The following is a 6,430-nucleotide window of genomic DNA, read 5'->3' as shown; positions in this document are numbered from 1 at the left end:
TGTTCCTCATTATTTATCCATTTGAAGAATTATTAGGATCGTAAACTTTGATATTTGTAATTGCATACAATAATGTCCTTAATGGGATATCCAACATGGATATTCCTAATCTCAATAATCAAGCTGGATATACTTCTATTAGTGGATCTAGCGTCTACAATCAAATGACAAACATTTAAGTAGTTCGATCTAATTAAAGCTAAGTCAAATGGAGCCAGTGTGAAATGCTTATTAAAACTTATTAAGTGGGAGAGAGTGATTTATATAAAGTACTAGCGACCCGCTCGCGGTTTCACCCGCGTGAACTATGTTATTATTAATTTCCGTCTCCATGACTACGTCCTAGTGACGTCTATGCAAAATTTGAGACTCCTAGCACTTGTAGTAACGAAGTTTCATACAAACTTTCGACCCCAAAAACAACCCCTTAGAAGTCGAATATTGCAAATTACCGTCTTAGCGAGCACCTACGTCCTATAAATAACTCCTATGCAAAATTTGAGATTCCTAGCACATGTAGTTTCTGAGATTTCGTGATGAGTGAGTGACCTTTCGATTTTATATATATAGATATATTTTTATTATTATGAATTTTCTTGTTTCGTTCTGTGTAGATGAACTCTACATAGAGCTAAATTAAAATGCACAATAAATGTAAAAGGTATATATATTAATGTTAATATACATATTTTTTACTTTGCTTGTACATAGCATCGTTGAATTATAAAACTAATTATTAACTAACTATAATTGTTATACTATTAAAAGATTAAACATCATAAATTCATATTCTATGCTTTACAATGAATATTATAGAGATATAAAATTTTTAAGTAATATGTAGAACTCCATTGCCACATCACAGTGGGACGATGACTCTGTGCAGACATCGTCTTCACAGTGGTGTGAGACTCTAGGTATCCCACTGTCCAGGCCTGATGGTCTCAACGTGAGTTCGCGGCCGCGCGGCGGCAACGATAGCGGGATTAGTGCGCGCTCTACAATACTTCGGTGGCTTTCGGAACCTTTCGGCCCCCTCCATGACTCTACCTCGGATGCGATTACGTGAGCCCCACGACTCGCGAGAGCGAACGAGACCTCGACACCCCGCTACCCGCTTCGAGCTGGTCGGTATCTATCGCCCATACCAGTTTTCAGACGACCGTACGCGTGACTGTTTGTGTCGTTCGTTATCTATGAATTGATCACTTTTTATTCGTACGTCTTCTAAAAGAACTCTCAACATCGCCCTGTGCGTGAGGTGGACGGTGCACCACGTCATTGTGGATGTTCAGCAGAAGTGTAGTGTTGGATTTGTGAGAGTGCCAGTGACTGTCGTGTCGTGTTCATCGTGGATCCTTCGACTCTCTCGAGGTAAATACCGCGACTCCTGCTAGTAAGAATGATTGCATACGTGGAAGAAACCGGTGCGGTGCCGTATTTTATACGTACTATAATTTAAGAAGCTATCGAATTTATCGTGAAGTCGTTCTCCGCCTACCTAACAGCGGGCATTACACGGAATAATTGTACCGTTATCTGAAGTCATCTACTCGCCGACAATACACGATAACTTTTAATTGTGTTCTTGTGTTCTAGTTTTATAACGAAATATTTTTCATTTGAAATATTCTGTGTTGAACTTCATTTAGCGCGCTAGGAAATATTTAACATATTTCAATGTCGTTCGTTATCATGATATCGAGGCTGCGTATGAGGAAGTAACTATTGTTCTTTCTATTAGCAGTCATTGAACATCTGGTCTTAATTTCAAGGTCTGCATGTAAAACTTAACGGTGGACACGGTGAATAGCTTAGCCATAGATAATCAAAAATTACTTATTAATATATGAAGGGGAATCCAATTAGCCAATTCTTCTGATAAAGTAATATAAATTACTCTCCAGCAAGCCTGGATGGGCGTGGCAAGTGGCCAAGTGTTTCCAAGGCTCACCGGGACGGGTTTTTTTAAATCATCCAGCACGAATAACCAATTGGGAAATTTCGACATCGTGCTTAGCGCCCGACGGTACTGAAACAATTTCGCTCAAATATGATGAAAATTATATGTTTCGCATGATACTGAATCTGCTTTTGTTCTTCCGCAGTGCGATTAACATTTTATAGCAACGCATATACCAATGAATATAGTTGTGGATATACAAACAAACAGGCAATAGAAAACAATCGATCAATCGACTCGAAGTCGGCGCGTCGTGTTGCTTTCTCAACATTTCGTCTATTTTTAGTAGGTAGAGAAGGCGCGGGCGCGGGGCTCGCAAGTAGGTCGCGATGTTTGCTCGGCCGCGACGCTACGTACGTACCTGCGCTCGCGACGTCGCCTGACTCGCGTCTTGTCACTGAAGGACACCATATCGTAAAAAAATATTAATATACATAATATTGCGAATAACAATAATATATGTTACAACAAAATTTATCTCGTAAAAATTGGTACATTTCTCAGTTTTTTGAATACTTTATTTTCTTCAGAATCGCCACATTTTTAATTATAAAGAACTTGGATCAAATTCCCAAAAGCTAAATATAAAATAAAAACGGGTCACAAACACAAACAACGATAATTCATTGGATGTCAGAAATTTTCTGATTCATCTCTACAATTGGGTTTATAGTAATGTCATATTTGCTTTTAGCTTTTTATTTCTTGAAAATATCTATATCATACCGATATCAGTCGAACACGCAGAGATTTAGTAGTTTGTGTTTACTACTAAACTATACTACTATACTGTTCTTAACGAAATATGTAGATTGGTTCATTGTACGACATGATTATTTTAAAAAGTCATATGGTGACGTTGCCAGCTATAAATCGTAACCGATATGAAACAGTACTAACACGAATCAGCCAGCGGGGTCATTAAGGCTATTAAGGGCAGTGGCAGGGTTGCCGAAGAAAGGGCGGCGGTAGTGAACGACCGAAATATTGCACGAAAGATAATTTCCCCCCTTTTAAGCGATGTCGTCAGCTGATAGCCCGAGGTTAATGGCCTCGACTTTGTCTCGATGCCCGAGCACTTATCGTACTATGTTCGTACGTAATACATATGAGGTCGGCGGGTTATCGGGACATTTCAAATCCAAGTCGAGTTGTAATTAAACACAATCGAGCTTTAAACTAGGACAAATTTGGTTTAATCTTTTTGACTGTCGTTCTTTTTTATAATTTCTATGTTTGTTTGTTAATGTCTTGAAATATCTACTAAATAAGACCCTAAAAGAGTTAATTTTTAATATCTATAAAAAAAATGATCAGTATCAGTATATCGTACAAATATTTATTTACTATTGCATTGTGTATTTACTTATTAAAATGAAAACGTCCGCGGTTTAAACGGCCTTCACGTGAGTAGTGTATTATTACATAGTTACCTACTCTATATATAAACTAATTGCATTACTAATATCTAGTACTGAGAAACGGATTGAAATTATCATTAATGTGTCTTATTAAAATATATTATACTTGAATGACAATCAAGTTTCCTTGTTTCCTCAAATATTGGCTATATTTAAGGAAATAAATAAAACAGAGTCATAATGTTTTCGGTCAGTATATACCTAAAGATAATAATCGACGCCGTGCAAGGGGCTTGAACACAATTCCGCCACAAGGTTGGGCGCTAGGTAGGTAATTGACCACGATTACTTCTTCCAACAGCCATGAATCATAATTCTGCTGTAACTAACATTCGCCTGATTTACGATCGTTAATGACGTTAAAACATCGCAGTTTTTATACACAAAAATATTTTATGCTATACTCGTACAAGTATATATTATATTTTTAAAGTAAATCTAATCAAATATTGGGTATGATAATAACTCTACTATGGAATAATAAAATCGTGACAAATTACGTGACTTGTTTATAAAATATAATATCTTGATAATAACATTACAGACAAAAAATGTTTTTCATTAAATTTTACAGATTCTTTCACAGATTATTTAATTTATTTAGTAAAACAATATATCTGTGCACATTGCACACATGTACATTATAATATAAATAAAAATAAATAACTAAATATCTTTATTTTCGTGATCGTTAAGCTCTTTCATTATCAAAATAAAATGTCAGCTAAATTTCACTAGAAAAAGACGTGAAAGTGAGAGCTAAGTTTGCAAACAGCCTCAACGATCCTGGCCATTATTCTCTTCCGCTTGTGTACGTGCATTCTAATTGAAGAGGAAATTAGGTTACGTATTTCAAAGAGGACTGAATGATCAAATTATCAACTAAAAGTGCTTTCTTATGTGGTAAATATTTAGAGCCTCTGACCATTTAAAAGAAATTATGATTTAGTTTCTTTGCATATAATTGAGGTACATAATCTACTCTGTTTCTGGTCCTCCAGTCAGGTGTGAATCTACAAATATGTATTACGTATAAACCATGTCCAAATAGCGCTTCAACAGTGTCAATATAACTTCACGCTGTAGTAATCCGCACATAGCAGGGTGGGTAGACAGAAGGAATCTGGAAAGCTGAAGAAAGTATTATTCTATCGAATTCTCGAGTCACTCGGGAGTTAAGAGGCAGAACACAATGCCGCGCTTTGCCTCGTTACCAGAGTGAACAAATGAAAATATAAAATATTTTATTCCCCCGAGTGAGAATCGAATCCACAACCGTCGCTGTCGTCATCGTTAGCTGTTAGCGTGCGACTGGCACACTTGTGCACCTGTGAGGTAGCGGACAAATGCTTGCCCATCAACAACAAAAAATAAAAAAAAAAAACCTCTGACTATTACGACGGCCTTTATTCTGTAGTAGGTCGGTACTAGTAGACTAATTCCCAATTAATTAACTAAATATATTATGAAGTATTGAAAGCTTCTATTTAAACAATAATTGAGGTCGCAGAATACACTTGAACTAAATGAATTTTACTTTTTTTGTCACTTTTTATTTTAAAATATTAAGAAACACGCTTACAGTCGGAAATTACCCGGCACTTTCACCAGCCGCCATCTTGTCGGCAGCCATGTTAAGCGCGCGCGCAACTCGTCGAAGACTTGGCATTTAGCACAATTTTATTGTTATCATGTTTACGTGACGTCTTTGTAATAACGTAAATGCAATATTTTCGTCTTTCAAAAAAAATTTTAAAATGTTAAAATTATTAAAAAGGGTTTTGTTCAAACAAATGTGTTTGCTTTAATTGTTTTTTTTTTTTTGAAAATAAATTTTCTTTATTTTAAAAATATCAATTTTACCTTATATTATAGAGATTTTCACAATGGCATGGTACAAATTTTTTAAGGTAGTCCCTGTTTAAACGTTTAGCCGACAGAAGTTATAGTTCTGCTAGTTTAATATTCTTTAAAATGGAGACCATTTTTTTCACGAAAAAGACTGATTTTTTCATTTCGCCATTAACGGTATGGCACCTTAAAGATGAATTTAAAAAACAGCTCTCTTCTTCGTGAAAATGGCCTTAATTTTGAGTGTAATTAACATTACGCGTATCTTATAAAGATTCGTCATAATTTACAATTGTAAAAATATTTTAGGTTTATTAACATTGGTTAATTTGGATAAGTTTGATTAAAAGATGGTAAGCATTGTATGTCCAGTCAAAATAAGGTAGAAGTCAAAAGTCAGCTTAACATAAGAAGGAATGTATACAATTTAAGTTGTTAACAATAATCGCTAGGACGTCCTATTTCACACAACGTTTAAAACCTATCAGTGTGCGTAACAATAGAGATACAGGTGCGCGGGCACAACTCGAATGTGCTCGTGACACAATTTACTTAACCTAAAAAGCCATAATTTTGTTATCATTTTAAGTTTATGTTGCTGTCCACACTATACGATCATATTATTAAAAAATGTATCTATTATTATATATCTTAATACATTTTGTCTTGTTACAGTTGATTGCTGTGTTTCTTAGCAACTGTATATGGTAAGTTCATAATACCCCTATATATGACTAACATAAATACAAAATTATTTTCTATTACTAAATAATATGATTTTTTTTTTGAAAAATTATTATCGAAAGAAAATATGTAATATGTTAATTTTAACGCACATTATGCATTTTTGCACTTTATTAAGTCTATCGACATTATAAATTTCACAGTTAATTGACTGTATAAAGAAGTTGTTTTAAATATGTAAAAATAATAAAAAATACTAGGATACTTAATTCTTAATGAATATATTTTCTATATTTTTATCTCATAAATACGATAAGTTTCAAAGTTACGTTTCTTAAGAATCGTTAATAAGTAAGTACTATTGGTAATTTTTTAATCATTCTGAGAACATATGTGCTGAAGTCGTCGAGACCTCTCCTCATAATGGTACACACTCACTATTCCCATACTCTTAAGTGTTGAGTGCTATTAGACATGTGCCTGGTAAATAGCCAGACAGCTTAATCTTGCG

General features: G+C 34.7%; 1 protein-coding gene across 1 annotated transcript in view; it reads left to right on the top strand.

Annotated features, from left to right (window-relative positions):
* Positions 1-1,153: 1,153 nt before the first annotated feature.
* The window catches only part of LOC146538349 (uncharacterized), a 40,673-nt gene continuing 35,396 nt past the window's right edge, over positions 1,154-6,430 (top strand). Inside the window, exons 1-2 of the mRNA XM_085186373.1 lie at positions 1,154-1,374; positions 5,911-5,942. The gene's annotated coding sequence lies outside the window, so the exon portion shown is untranslated. The remainder of the gene's footprint in view (positions 1,375-5,910; positions 5,943-6,430) is intronic.

Source organism: Heliconius melpomene, chromosome 6, assembly GCF_056956725.1.
Source record: "Heliconius melpomene rosina isolate 202511_hmr_F chromosome 6, ASM5695672v1, whole genome shotgun sequence".
In the NCBI taxonomy this organism is placed as follows: Eukaryota; Metazoa; Arthropoda; class Insecta; order Lepidoptera; family Nymphalidae; genus Heliconius; species Heliconius melpomene.
Note: the sequence above shows the minus strand (reverse complement) of the source record. Positions and strands in the feature narration are given on the sequence as shown.